Source organism: Pongo pygmaeus, chromosome 1 (genome assembly GCF_028885625.2).
Source record: "Pongo pygmaeus isolate AG05252 chromosome 1, NHGRI_mPonPyg2-v2.0_pri, whole genome shotgun sequence".
NCBI lineage: Eukaryota > Metazoa > Chordata > Mammalia > Primates > Hominidae > Pongo > Pongo pygmaeus.
Window position 1 is genome coordinate 88,897,485 of NC_072373.2, and position 15,735 is coordinate 88,913,219.

The following is a 15,735-nucleotide window of genomic DNA, read 5'->3' on the forward strand; positions in this document are numbered from 1 at the left end:
GCCTCTGATATTAAGATGGCTACTGCCACAACCACCCATAAACAGTGATGCCAGCCTTTTGCTACTATATTAATTTCCTTACTTAGGTATGCCACTGGTTGTGGGGTTGTCCCATGAGTCTGAGTAAGGACTCCAAGAGCTATTCCTGCTCTCTCTGTGATGTATAAAGAGAAGTTTTGTCCTGTGGGAAGGCTTAAGGCTGGAGCTTGTACTAGGGCCTGCTTTAAGGTCTTGAAGGCTGTTTCTGCCTCTAGTTTCCATTCTACCAGATAGGTATTTGCCCCCTGGGACTCCTTGATTAGAGTATAGAGGGGCCCAGCTATTTCACTGTATCCAGGGATCCATAGTCAGCAAAAGCCAGTGATTCCAAGAAACCCCCACAACTGTTTAAATGTCTTAGGGCAAGGATAAGCCAGTATAGGCTGTATTCATTCTTTGCTGAGGGCCCTGGTTCCTCTGGCTAAGATTAGGTCTAGATATATGACTTGTTGTAGGCAGAGCTGGGCCTTCAATTCAGATGCTTTGTACCCTTGATTAGCTAGAAAGTTCAAGAGATCTAGAGTAGCCTGCTGGCATGAGGCTTCCGAACTAGTAGCCAAAAGTAAATCATCCACATACTGAAGGACCAGAGTGGCTGCACTTGAGAATTGGCCTAGATCTTGGGCCAGTGCCTGACCAAACAGATGAGGGCTATCCCTAAACACTTGGGGCAAGACTGTCCACGTAAATTGGGATGTGTGGTCTGTGGGATCCTCAAAGGCAAAGAGAAACTGGGAGTCAGAGTGCAGGGGAATACAGAAGAAGGCATCTTTGAGGTCCAGAGCAATGAACCATTCTGCTTCCTCTGGTATTTGAGAGAGCAGGGTATAGGGGTGGGGTACAACTGGATATAGAGGAACTACTGCCTCATTGATAAGTCTAAGATCTTGAACTAGTCTCCTAGAATTGGGGTGTTGCAGGGACTGCTGCATTTTCTTATTAAGCCTTGAGCTTTTAAATGTCTAACAATATCCTGTAATCCTTTATGAGCTTCAGGCCTTAAGGGATATTGACTTTGATAAGGAAAAGTGGTTGGGTCTTTTAGCCTGATTTGGATTGGGTGGGCATTTTTTGCCCTTCCAAATTGTCCTTTCAATGCCCAGACTTCAGGGTTGATTCCCTCCTCAAGCAGGGGACAACAAATGGGTAACTTGTTCCCCATATTCATGTAGATAATAGCTCCAGCTTTGGCTAATATGTCCCTCCCTAATAAGGGTGTGGGACTTTCAGGCATAACAAGAAAGGCATGTGAAAAGGGCAAAGTCTCCCAATTACAACTGAGGAGGTGGGAGAAATACCTGATTACAGGCTGTCCCAGGATTTCTCAGATGGTAATGGACCTTGAGGACAGCTGTCCAGGACAAAAGATTAACACTGAGAAAACCGTGCCAGTGTCCAGGAGGAAGTCAATTTCCTGGCCCACAATGGTTAATCATACCCAGGTGATGACATGAGCTGGTGCTTGCCCCGGGCACCCTCAGTCCTGTTGTTGGATCATCTGGTTGGGGGCTTCTGGCCCAGAGAACCTTTGTCCTCTGGGGCAGTGCGCCTTCCAGTGATTGCCTCGGCATAGTGGACAAGGGTGAGGGAGCGGCTTGTTTCTCGTTGGACAATCTTTTTTAAAGTGTCCTTGCAAACAACACTGATAACAAGCCCTACTGGGTGATTGGCCTGCTCCATTTTCTGTCCTCTCTGAACCACCAAGGTTTGTCTGAGGGCCATGACTAAGGCTGTGGCCTTTCTCTGATCTCACTTTTCCTTTTCGGCCTGTTCCTCTTGGTCCCTGTTATAGAATACCGAGGTTGCCAGGTTTAATAATGCCTCCAGATTTTGTTCAGGGCTCAGGGCTCGCTTTTGGAGCTTTCTCCTGATATGTGTGGCTGATTGGGTAATGTACTTATCTTTTAGGATCAATTGACCCTCAAGGGAGTCAGGTGACAGGGGAGTATATTTTCTTAAGGCCTCCCGTAGCTGCTCAAGGAAGACAAAAGGATTTTCTTCCTTTCCCTGAGTTATGATGGACATCATTGAATAATTCATGGGCTTTTTCCTAATTCTCCTTAGTCCTTCTAGAACACAGCTCAGCAGATGTTTACGACTCCAGTCCCCATGATCTGAGTCGGGGTCCTAGTAGGGATCCGTACTGGGGATGGTTTGCTGACTGGTAGGGAATTTGTCCCCTTCCAGGTATCTCCAAACTCTCAGGCTGCAGCTAAAGCCGCATTATTTTTATTAAAGGCCAGGGTTTGACCTAACAATAGCATGACATCTCTCCAAGTGAGGTCAAAAGACTTGCCCTAGACCCTGTAGGACATCTATGTACCTATCAGGATCAGGATCATCTGGAAACTTCCCCAGATCTACCTTGATCTGCTTTTTTTTTTTTTTTTTTGAGGTGGAGTTTCACTCTTGTTGCCCAGTCTGGAGTGCAATGGCACGATCTCAGCTCACCGCAACCTCTGCCTCCCAGCTTCAAGCGATTCTCCTGCCACAGCCTCCCGAGTAGCTGGGATTACAGGCATGCACCACCAAATCCAGCTAATTTTTTTGTATTTTTATTAGAGACAGGGTTTCTCCATGTTGGCTTGGTTGGTCTCAAACTCTCGACCTTAGGTGATCCACCCACCTCAGCCTCCCAAAGTGCTGGGATTACAAGCATGAGCCACCACACCCAGCCCTTGATCTGCTTTAAATCAGAGAGGGAGAAGGGGACATGTACCTGGGTTGGGCCAAATTCCCCTCCCCCTACAGCTTGAAGGGGGAGATAACCGGTAGCCCGGGGGGTTTTGTGATCCCTTGGAGATTTATTTGTTTCCTTCTGGGTAGGGGAGATTAGAGGAGGCTTATCATTAGTACGAAGGGTAGCTATAGGAAGGCTAGGATATGGGGGTAAGCTGGGAGGTCCTCTTGTGGGATATAAATTGCAAGCTTTGCATAGTTGTGGATCCTCCTTCAATGAAAAGAAAGCTTGGACGTAAGGTGTTTCACTCCATTTGCCTTCCCTCTTACAGAAAAGGTCAAGCTGCAGGATAGTATTATAATTTATACTTCCCTCAGGTGGCCATTTTTCCCCAACAGAGAGAGAATATTGGGGCCAGGCTATAGTGCAGAAAAAAAATGAGCCACCTCTTTCTCAGGGTTTGAGAGTCAAATTGGTCCCATTGGCTTAGGATGCATTTCAAGAGTGAGCCTGTTGATGCCTGAGTGTTTCCCATGTGAAAGATAAAACCACCCACAGTTTTGGTTTGTTTTTCACCCCCACCCAAGAACCCGCAATGGCCCTTGGACCCTGCTGATTGGAATAGTTGCGCTCACCGATGCAGCAGCAGATCCCCCTCTTGCCCAAGAACCCGCAACGTTCCCTGGACCCTGCTGATTGGAATAGTTGTGCTCACTGACACAGCAATAGAAACACTAGTTTTCCTCCTAGACCACAAAGAGGACTGAGGAAGATCGGATTTAGTGGCCCTTACCGACGCATTCTTGAAAACCTGCACCCTTGTCTTTCCTCTTAGACCACAAAGAGGACCAAGAAAAATCAGATTTAGTGGCCTTTACCAACACATTCTCGAAAACCTGTTACAGTCCTAAGTGTTATCTCCTGGTAGTATTGGGACCTTACCTCTGTCCTATAAAGATGATATGCCCCAGAAATGGAGTGGAGGGCCGTACCCTGAGGGAGGGAAGGGATCTCCAAGTTTGGAAGAGTGATGCCTTTTGTCCTCACTTCTCATCATACGAATAGGAAGAATATCATTTCTGAGGCTCCCCATATCCTAGCTTCAGGAATAGCCTTTGTTAGGCCTGCTTGTTTGAGGAGGGATCCTAAAAGGATAGTTGGTCTCCCCACCTGACAGGGCTTTGGGCAAAAAGTATGTTTAATTGGTGAGCCTGGGTGCCCAAAGAAAGGAATAGAGTCCCAAAATTTATACTAGAAGTCATTCTTATAGGAGAAACTAGAAAAGCACCAGAGGCAGGGAGTGGTTTTTAGAAGCGGGACTAGCCTCAGAGAAGAGAGGCGGAAGGAAGTTTGTCTGACAGGTGTTAGGACCCAGGAGGCAAAGGTCAGGATAGACAGGATAGATGGGCAAGTCTCGCTTGGGCAACATGACTTCGAGAGTTCTGCTCATGGCTACAGGGTCAACTAACTTTTTGTCGGGACCCTGGAGCTGAATGGCTTTCCTCTCTGTCAACCCTTGGCTCAGCCCAGAAGTACAGGAAAAGTGGAAGCTGGTTCCAGGCAAATCAACACTCCAAACTCCAAAGAGTCGGGGGTTGTTAGAGAGCCCTTTCCCAGAAAGCCTGACACCCAAGTCTTTAGTCTGGCTGCCACTCTAGTCGCTTTTAACTGGCTGACAGGTGCCCAGTGTTTAGTCCCTGAATTCTAAGGAAAAATAGAACAGACTAGCAAGCAAAAGGGGTCCAATGGTACTCACCACTTGGCAATAGTCCCATCTGGGTTGCCAAGATGTGTCCAGAGTTGGTTTCTTCTGGTGCACTCTTGGTCTCGCTGACTTCAAGAACAAAGCCACAGACCTTCACGGTGTTACAGCTCTTAAAGGTGGCACAGACCCAAAGAGTGAGCAGCAGCAAGATTTATTGTGAGGAGTGAAAGAACAAAGCTTCCACAGCATGGAAGGGGACCCGAGCAGGTTGCTGCTGCTGGCTGGGGTGGCCAGCTTTTATTCCCTTATTTGTCCCTGCCCATGTCCTGCTGATTGGTTCATTTTACAGAATGCTGATTGGTCCATTTTACAGAGTGCTGATTGGTCCATTTTACAGAATGCTGATTGGTCCATTTTACAAACCTCTAGCTAGCTACAGACTGCTGATTGGTGCATTTTACAATCCTAGCTACAGAGTGCTGATTGGCGCATTTTACAATCCTCTTGTAAGACAGAAAAGTTCTCCAAGTCCCCACCCAACCCAGAAGTCCAGCTGGCTTCACTTCTCACTACCTCCCACACAATGCAAAAAAACAAAAAACTCACTCCAACAAAATGATGGTCTCCAGTGTCCACTTGAATAGGTAAATGATGCCCCACAAAAGTTAATTTCCAACTGTTTATTCATTCAATCTCAGTCTGACAATGTGCTCTCCACTGTGCCAAGGCTGTGAAGCTGTTTTTAAAAAGACACTTCCTATGACCTTGCATCTATTGTTTCCATTAAAATATGCAAGTCCTGTCTCCTAGAGTCTAGCTTGTTTCTTCACACATTTCAGGCAGCAATTCACCATCTGGTGGTCCATATTTGAGTACCCAAACTAGCCAAGTGGATTCTGTCAGGGTGTATGGGGCAGATGTGAAAGATGGGCCCCACAATCCAATCTCTATAATTTATTACTAAATAGTTACTATGCTGTGGGCCAGGCATGGTGGCTTATGCCTATAATCCCAGCAGTTTGGGAGGATGAGGCGGGCGGATCACCTGAGGTTGGGAGTTTGAGACCAGCCAAGCCAACATGGAGAAACCCCCTCTCTACTAAAAATACAAAATTAGCCAGGCGTGGTGGTGCATGCCTGTAATCCCAGCTACTAGGGAGGCTGAGGCAGGAGAATTGCTTGAACCCGGGAGGCAGAGGTTGTGGTGAGCCAAGATCATGCCATTGCATTCTAGCCTGGGCAACAAGAGTGAAGCTCCGTATCAAAAAAAAAAAAAAAAAAGTTACGGTGCTGAATAATTTTAAGGAAAAAATATGATTAGGGGAAGATGAGAAGAAATAGAACACCTGGTAAAAGGCATGAACTTTCTGATAACTTCAGTTGCTATTCTTGTTTATCTAAATATCTAGCTTTCTTTTCTTCTTTAAAGAAATCCTTGAAATTATCATGCCTATAATACTCCTAGGCATTGTAAAACCTCTTAGCCTACTTAGAGCTTCAGTCAGCCAAGGCCACTTTCAGCTTTAGCAGTATACCCTTTTGATGATTTCTTTCATTGCCTGTTATAACTGTATCATTAATAGTTGAGCTTCTCTCAGTCAGCAACCATTGATCTCTTCTCAACAACCAGATTCAGGTAAGACCTCAGATAGTCGTTTCTGTAGCTAGATCCCATTTGCTTTTACATTTCCTCTGCTAAGTCAGAAAAAGAGAAGATGGAGGCCGAGTGTGGTGGCTCATGCCTGTAATCCCAGCACTTTGGGAGGCCGAGGCGGGCGGATCATGAGGCAGCTTGAACAACATGGTGAAACCCTGTTTCTACTAAAAAATGCAAAAATTAGCTGGGCATGGTGGTGCACATCTATAATCCCAGCTACTCAGGAGGCTAAGGCAGAAGAATTGCTTGAACCTGGGAGGCGGAGGTTGCAGTGAGCAGAGATCACGCCATTGCACTCCAGCCTGGGTGACAGAGTGAGACTCCATCTCAAAAAAAAGAAAAAAGAAAAAAAAAAAGAGAAGATGGAAAAAAGAGCACATCTTTTCCCTCATCCACCTGAGATCCTCTGACTCTCACTTTCCAATGGAAATCCAGTTGCCTAAGTTACTAAGTTTCTAACTAGGATAGCTCCTACACACTCTATAAAGCCTACTCCTCCAGCTTCCCCCACTGTTCTAATGAACCACTAATTAGCGTCAAAAGATTATCTTTAGTGAAGCAGACCTTTCCAAAGTTCTTAAACAGCTATGAAAAGATTATAAAGAGAATTCAAGATCTGAGATCAGGGATCAGTAAGCTTTTTCTGTATCAACCAGATGATAAATATTTTAGGCTTTGCAGGCCACCTATGCTCTCTGTCAAGACTACTTAAGTCTCCCATTATAGCTTGAAGGAGGACACAGACGGCCAGGCGAGGTGGCTCACGCCTGTAATCCCAACACTTTGGGAGGCCAAGGGGGGTGGATCACAAGGTCAGGAGATCGAGACCATCCTGGTGAAACCCTGTCTCTACTAAAAATACAAAAATTAGCCGGGTGTGGTGGCACATGCCTATAGTCCCAGCTAGTTGGGAGGCTGAGGCAGGAGAATCGCTTGAACCAGGGAGGCAGAGGTCACAGTGAGCTGAGATCCTGCCACTGCATTCCAGCCTGGCAACAGAGTGAGACTCCATCTCAAAAAAAAAGAAAGAGGACATAGACAATATGTAAACAAATAGCTGTGGCTATGTTCTAGTAAAACTTTATTTGTGGACACTAAAGTTCAAATTTCACATAATTTTTATGTGTTACAAAATATCCTACTTTAAAAAATGTTTAATATTAATGTAAAACCATTCTTAGCTCACAGGCAGCAGGCCAGATTTGGCTCATAGGCCATAAATTGTCAATATCTGCCTGAGACGACTAAATGCCCAAGTATGCTCCAACAGTAAATTGTATAATAATACATAGTAATAAGTCAGGCCAGGCGTGGTGTCTCACACCTGTAATCCCAGCACTTTGGGAGGCCAAGGTGGGTGGATCACCTGAGGTCAGGAGTTCAAGACCAGCCTGGCCAACATGGTGAAACACCGTCTCTATTAAAAATACAAAAATTAGCTGGGTGGTGGTAGGTGCCTGTAATCCCAGCTACTCAGGAGGCCGAGGCATGGGAATCGCTTGAACCCAGGAGGCAGAGGTTGTAGTGAGCCGAGATCGTGCCACCACGCTCCAGCCTAGGGGATAGAGAGAGACTGTCTCCAAAAAAAAAAATGTAATAAGTCAAAGAAGACAGGTGGGGTGCAGTGGCTCACTCCTGTAATCCTAGCACTTTGGAAGGCCAAGACAGGCAGATCACTTGAGGCCAGAAGTTCAAGACCAGCCTGGCCGACATGATGAAACCCTGCCTCTACTGAAAATACAAAAATTGGCCAGGCATGGTGGCGTACGCCTATAGTCCTAGCTACTCAGTTGGCTGAGGCATGAGAATCCCTTGAACCCAGGAGATGGAGGTTGCAGTGAGCCAAGATCATGCCACTGCACTTCAGCCTGGGCGACAGAGCAAGACTCTGTCTCAATAAATGAATAAATAATAAATAAGTCAAAGAAGACAGACATCAGCCGGGACCAAAAGAATCAAAAACTTCCTGGGGAAAGTGAAATTTGGGTTAGGCCTTAAATGAAGAGTAGAATATAAACAAATGGAGAACGGGAGAGAAGAAAGAGGAAAAGATGTGTCTCTCCAGTATCTGAGTGACAATAAGAAAAAAAATGGTGAAAGAAAACTCAGGTTTTAAATGGAGAAATTGCAGGAGATATGGCAGGGTCCTGAATATCAGAGTAAGGAATTTAAATTTAGCCTTCATACAAATAGCACCTTTAGTTTATTCTTGCAGAAGAAACATAGGACTGATTTGACAAGAGAAAGACTAAGAGCAGGAAGGCCAAGATGGGGACGGTGCAGTTGTACAAAGTGTAGGATCTTGGGTGAGTGTAGTGACAGTAACAGAAGAGAAGAGAAAGCATCAAGAAACACATGACATAAGAAATCTACAAGACTTGGTGACTAGAAAGATTTAGAGGAGGATTCACAGTGATTTTGGAATTCAAGATCGGGAAATTGGGAAAATTCTTCAAACTTTCATTGGCTATTAAGCACACATTATGGCCAGGACAGATGCTGAGTGTTTGGATAGAAAAACCTACACAACATAGAGCTTATGGTGTAGTAGGGGAGAGACAGTCATGTGAATGCAAAGGCATGATATTGTTATAGGTTATCTGATAGAAGTCTGGACAAGTGCAGTGGGAGTCCAGAGAAAGGAACAGAATGAAATGCAATCTGCAGAGGCATTAGAAGTGACTACTCAACCTGAGCCACACAGTGAGACTCCATCTCTACAAAAAAATAAAAATAAAAATTAGCTGAGTGTGGTAGTGTGCACCTATAGTCCCAGCTACTTAGGAGGCTGAGGCGGGAGGATCGTTTGAGCTCAGGAGGTTGAAGCTGCATTGAGCCATGATCACACCACTGCATTCCAGTCTGGGTGACAGAGTGAGACCCTGTCTCAAAAAAATAAAAATAAAAAAGAGTGACTACTAAGAACAGCAAGATTTGGCCAGGCACAGTGGCTCATGCCTGTAATCCCAGCGCTTTGGGAAGCCGAGGCAGGAGGATCCTTTGAGCTCAGTAGTTCAAGACCAGCCTGGGCAACATAGTGAGACCCCGTCTGTACAAAAAATAAAAGATAAAAATAAAATAAAAATAAAAAGAACAGCAAGATTTCCTGGAACGAGTTGTAGATTTTAGAGACATTCACATACTGAGATGAGGGTGAACAAAATGAAGCATATAAACTCTGTAAACTGTGATGTTAAAATATTAGACATTTTTACCTTTTACCAGAGCATCGTGTAGAAATTAAGCCTTAGGGAAGAATATGAAAGAAGGGTAGGAAGGTTAAGATCGAGCTTTAGGTCACAGGCGTGGCGGCTCACACCTGTAATCCTGACACTTTGGGAGGCCAAGGCAGCCGGATCATTTGAGGCCAGGAATTTGAGACCAGCCTGACCAAGAGGGCAAAACCCTGTCTCTACTAAAAATACAAAAATTAGCCAGGTGTGGTGGCAGGTGCCTGTAATCCAAGCTACTCTGGAGGTTGAGGCACAAGGATTGTTTGAGCCCAGGAAGTGGAGGTTGCAGTGAGCTGAGATCGCACACAGCACTCAAGCCTCACTGACAGAGCAAGACTCCGTCTCAAAGAAGAAAAAAAAAAAGAGCATTTGGGAACAAAAAAGCCCCATAGTTTCCATAGTTTTTCCTAACCCATGGGCCTAGAAAAAAGGAGGATCAATTAGAGAAGAAAGAAAAAAAGACCTATTAGAAATACAAATGGAGAACCAAGAATACATAACATCATAGAGGTTAGGGAGATTAAGTTTCTCAGAAAAGAAAATAGTTGTTAGGAGGTCAAAAGCAGAAGGGAGGTTGGTTGATTGGGAGAAACATGAAAGAAAGCCCATTGAATTCAAAAGACCACAGGAGATTGGTGGTAAATTTAAAGAAAGAAGATTAAAACCAGATTATAAGGCTCAAAAGAAAGGAACTCTTCCTGTTCAAAGAAGTGTTTGTGCCAGAATCTGGGAGGCCAAACAGGACACAACAGGCCCAGACTGGATATTTGGCTCAATAGATACCTGAATGAGGTCAGCCAGATAGCAAATGCAAACATGGCAAGTAGGAACAGCAGGTAGGAACAGTTCAGAATTATGAAAGGACTCACGAATAGGACTAGAAGACTAACGGAAGTCTGGCCAGGCAGGAGGATTGCTGGAGCCCAGGAGTTCGAGACCACTCTGGGCAATATAGTGAGACCCTGTTTCTTCAAAAAATAAACAAAATTAGCCAGGTGTGGTGGCATGCACCTGTAGTCCTAGCTACCTGGGAGGACAAGGCAGGAAATTCATTCACTTGAGCCCAGGAAGTGGAGGCCGCAGTGAGCGGTGGTCACACCACTGCACTCCTGTATGGGCAACAGAACAAGACCTGTCTCCGAGTTTATTTTATTTTATTTTGTTTTATTTTTTAATTAATTAATTATATATTTTGAGACAAAGTCTCCCTCTGTCACCCAGGCTGGAGTGCAATGGCACGATCTCAGTTCACTGCAACCTCCGCCTCCCAGGTTCAAGGCATTTCCAAGCCTCAGCCTCCTGAGTAGCCGGGATTATAGGCACCACCACCACACCTGGCTATTTTTTGTATTTTCAGTAGAGACGGGGTTTCACCATGTTGGCCAGGCTGTTCTCAAACTCAAGTGATCCACCTGTCTTGCCTCCCGGAGTGGGCATGAGCCACCACGCCCATCATGTCTCAGAATTTTTTTTAAAAAAAGCTATGAAAGGCCGGGCACGGTGGCTCATGCCTGTAATCCCAGCATTTTGGGAGGCTGAGGTGGGTGGATCACGAGGTCAGGAATTCAAGACCAGCCTGGCCAATATGGTGAAACCCAGTCTCTACTAAAAATACAAAAAGTAGCCAGGCATGGTGGCGTGCGCCTGTAGTCCCAGCTACTCAGGAGGCTGAGGCAGAAGAATCGCTTGAACCCAGAAGGCAAAAGTTGCAGTGAGCCGAGATCAAGTCACTGCACTCTCTCCTGGGTGACAGAGCTGTGAAAGACAGCAGCTAGGCCAAGTGCGGTGGCTCACGCCTGTAACTCCAGCACTTTGGGAGGCAGAGGCAGGTGGACCACCTGAGGTCAGGAGTTCGAGACCAGCCTGACCAACATGGTAAAACCCAGTCTCTACTAAAAATACAAAAATTAGCCAGGTGTGGTGGTGCATGCCTGTAATCCCAGCTACTTGGGAGGCTGAGGCAGGAGAATTGCTTGAACCCAAGAGGCAGAGGTTGCAGTGAGCCGAGATCACGCCACTGCACAGCACTCCCAGCCTGGGCAACAAGAGCAAAACTCCATCTCAAAAAAAAAAAAATTAAAAAATTAAAAAAGAAAGCAGCTAAAAGGGAAATAGAAATGTATTCAGATGATAGTGCTAGCAAAATGCCTGGCACAAAGTAGATACCCATTACATATTTATTGAATGAATGAGTGTGCTCATTCACAAACAGTAGCACATGATGTCACATGAAAAGAGCATGGGTTTGAAATCAGATCTTAATTTGTATCCTAGCCCATTTATTCATTCCATAAATATTTATTATATATGCTTGGAGTACATAAGACCCTAAGGATCCCCAAATGACAGGTGCAGCCCTTGACTTCATCAACTCACAGTTGATTGACAGAGTCAAAAAGAAACAGACAGTTGTTCTGCAATGTGATAAGTGCTGTGACAAATTTGTGTACAGAGGTGTAGATCTATTAGGCTCACAGAGGTGATCTGCTCTACCTAGGCCTGAAGGACCAAGAGGATCAGAAGGATCAGGGAAGGAGGGTTTGAAAGTAAGGGTGTGTGAGGTGATTCCAACCAGAGGGAACAACAAGGGCAGATGTTCAGGGGTGAGTGAGCACAGCTTGTTCAGGGAACTCTAAATGCCTAAGCACATCTAGAGCCAAAGTGTGATGTGCTAGGTCAGGGGAGGGAAGTGGGGACAGAACAGACGAGGCCAGAGTGATTAAATAGGGGCCATATCACAAAGGACTTTGTGTGACATGCTAAAGAGATTGGATTTTATCGTGAAGGTGATGGAAAGCAAACGAAGAATTTTAAGCAGGGGAGAGACATGATCAAATTTGCATTTTAGAAATAGCAACAGCATGGAGGATGGGTTGGAAGGAGATGAGGCTGGGAGCAGGGAGAATAATTGAATAGTCTACTGCAGCAGTAAGTGAAAGATGATGAGGGCCTAAACTCAGCTAAGAGGTAGTGGGCATGTAGAGGTCAGAAGACAGGAATGACAGGTCATGGCATTTGGTCATTTATAGGGAGTGAGGGAGAGAAAGGAGACTAGGTGACTCACCAGTTTCTGGTTTGGCATCTGGGAGAAGACAGCAGTAAAAGGGGAAGGAAAAGAAGGAGGTAAGAGAATGAATATGTGTTGATTTCCTTCCATGTTTCAAGCACCGTGTAAAGAATTTTATATTTTACTATTTTATTACTTTGTTTAATCTTCACAGCAAACCTGGATAATGAGTGTTTTAACCCTTTTTTTTTCCAGGTAAGAAAACTGAAATTCAGAGAGCTTAACCCATCAGGTCACAATCCTCACAGGTGTTTTTCAGACCCTGGCCTGGAAGAGGCATGTTGGAAGAGGGTGAGCGTATCAGTTAACCCTGAAAGCCTGTTCACCATGGATGCCAGGGGCATCCTGCAGCAGATTCCACTCTCCATCTGCTTTACAGCAGAGACCCTGAAGCCAGGGGAGGGTTTCCATACACAGAAGAGTAAACTCAAAGCAGTCTGTTCCCAAGGCAACCCCATCTCAAAGAACTTCAAGGTGGACTTCTCCAAGAAGAACAAGGCTCGGTGTAATCCCTGGCCCCAGGTGAAGGGCAGCCCTGGACCAGAACATCTTTCTAGGCCTAGCCTCTCCCTAAGCGTTCAAAGCTGATGTAGGAAGAGGAAGTATGCCTCCCTTCCCTGGTCCAGTATTGGCTCAGCCTGATGATATCTGATTCCCAGGGCCCCATGGAGCTGGGTCTCAGTCATGTCAAACAATTAGAGAAGTGGCAAAAAATAAGTAATTCAACTAGCAAGAGCCAGTCAGAATTTGAACCTAAGTCTATATGACCCCAAAGCCCATGTTCTTTCCACTTTCTCATGTTGGACTAGTCACTAAGTTAGGTAATATAGGAGAAGTTAGTTTGTGGGGGGTTGATAATTCAATTTGAGACATATTGAATTTGAGGCGTCTATGTGACATCCAAGTGAGTCATCTAATAAACTGTTGGGTATATTGGCCCTTGTATAAGTTATCTAAACACTCTGAGCCTCAGTTTTCTCATCTGTAAAATGATGATATTACCTATCTTACAGTGTTAACACAGGCAAGGATTTTTACATAGTACTCTGCTCATACTGGGTACACAAGAAGAATAAATTAAGGGAGCAATTAATACCTATAATATTATACATAGTCTTTACCACAACCTTAAATCAAATATTTAAGGTTTGATTATATATTTTCTTTTAAGACCTACGAATTCAATTTATGTATTCAGTCTTTATAATTAATGTGGAAGTGTCTCTGTAATAGGGACTCTTCTTTTGTCTCTCCTTCTGGTGCCTAATCATGAGTGGACACTTGATAACTTATTGCTGGAGTAAATTGTCAACTGTGAAAATGGATTGGCACCCAAGTATGGAGGGCCCTTGTCCTCCTCCTGTAGTTTGTCTCCCAATTGGTGATACTACCATCCACTCAGTCACCCATGCCGGAAACCTGGAGTCATCTTTAATTCCTCGTCCTCTTTCTTAATCCAGGCACTCTAGTAGTCACCAAATTCCAATAATACCACTTTCCATGTATTTCCCAAAACCCTCTCCTCTCCTACATCCTTCCATTATCCTAGCTCCGGCTTCATCTTCTCTCACCTACATTATGGCAATAGCTTTCTTCTTCTTTTTTTTGCGGGGGGCGGGGGGGGATGGAGTCTTGCTCTGTTGCCCAGGCTGGAGTGCAGTGGCACAATCTCGGCTCACTGCAACCTCCGCCTCCCAGGTTCATGCCATTCTCCGGCCTCAGCCTCCCAAGTAGCTGGGAGGCACCCGCCACCACACCCGGCCAATTCTTTGCATTTCTAGTAGAGATGGGGTTTCATCGCGCTAGCCAGGATGGTCTTGATCTCCTGACCTCATGATCCGCCCACCTCGGCCTCCCAAAGTGCTGGGATTACAGGTGTGAGCCACCACACCCGGCAGGCAATAGCTTACTAACTGGTCTCTTTGCCTTCAGTCCTGCCCCCTCAAATCCAACAGCCAGCAGAGTAAACTATCTAGAATATAGATATGACAATGTCATTTCACAGCTTTCTCTTTCAAAGTTTCCTGATGGACTCAAAGTGTTTAGCCTGACACATGAGGTCTCCTGTGGTCTGCCTACATCTCAGCCTTATATCCCACCTCTCCAGCCTTATCTCTTCCCACTCCAGCTTGAAATGTTATGCTCCAGCAAGAGAGGCCAATCTGTGGTTCTACCATATCTACCTTTTTGTATCTGGCTTCTTGACCATCTCAGGTTGCACCCTCTGCCTGAACTGCCTTTTATATTCCCCCTAGCTAACTCATCATTACTCTTTAAAAGTCAACTCAGTTGCCACACCTCCAGAAAGCCTCTCCTGCCTCTTCCTCAACACCCCTTTGCCAAAGCAGAATTAGGTGCCCCACTTTTTCAGTGCCATAATGCTCTGTGCATGGTACCATCACTGATCTGACCGTATTTCTTTATATCTGTGTAAAGGTCTGTCTCCCCCATTAGCGATTAAAATTCATGAGGGTAGGAGAGCATCTTACTCATCTTTTAACTCTAGTATCTAAGACATAGGTGGATTCTTGGTCAATATTTGTTGGTTGAATGAATTAGTATGAATTGTCAGAGTCACAGAGACACCAACAGATACATACACATAAATATTCTTACCATCTCCCAAGGAACAGATCCAAGCATCTGTGCTCTCTGGAACTCAGTTTATTTCAAAATACAAAGTTATGCATAGTTAGATGCTATACCACTTGAGATTAGGGATTCTACCAACTCATTCTGGTAACCTAAACAAGGATCTTTTTAACTCAGTCTCTCTCTCTCTCTCTCTCTGTGTGTGTGTGTGTGTGTGTGTGTGTGTGTGTGTGTGTGTATGACTCCAGCCTGCACTTGGGGTTTTAACTCATCTTTAGAGAACATTAATTATAATTTAATGCAACTGAAGAAGCAGAAGACATAATAGCAAAACAAAGAAAAATAGGCCGGGCACAGTGGCTATTATTACAGGCGCACACCTATAATCCCAGCACTTTGGGAGGCCAAGGCGGATCACGAGGTCAGGAGTCCGAGACCAGCCTGGCCAACATAAACCCCAGCTCTACTAAAAATACAAAAATTAGCCGGGCGTGGTCACTCTGTCACCCAGGCTGGAGTGCAGTGCTGCGATCTCGGCTCACTGCAACCTCTGCTTCCCAGGTTCAAGTAATTCTCCTACCTCAGCCTTCCACGTAGCTGGGAATACTGGTGCGCGCCACCATGCCTGGCTAATTTTTGTATTTTTAGTAAAGACAGGGTTTCACCACGTTGGCCAGATCTCTTGATCTCATGATCTGCCCAGCTCAGCCTCCCAAAGTGCTGGGATTACAGGCATGAGCCACCCCACCCAGCCAAAAAAAT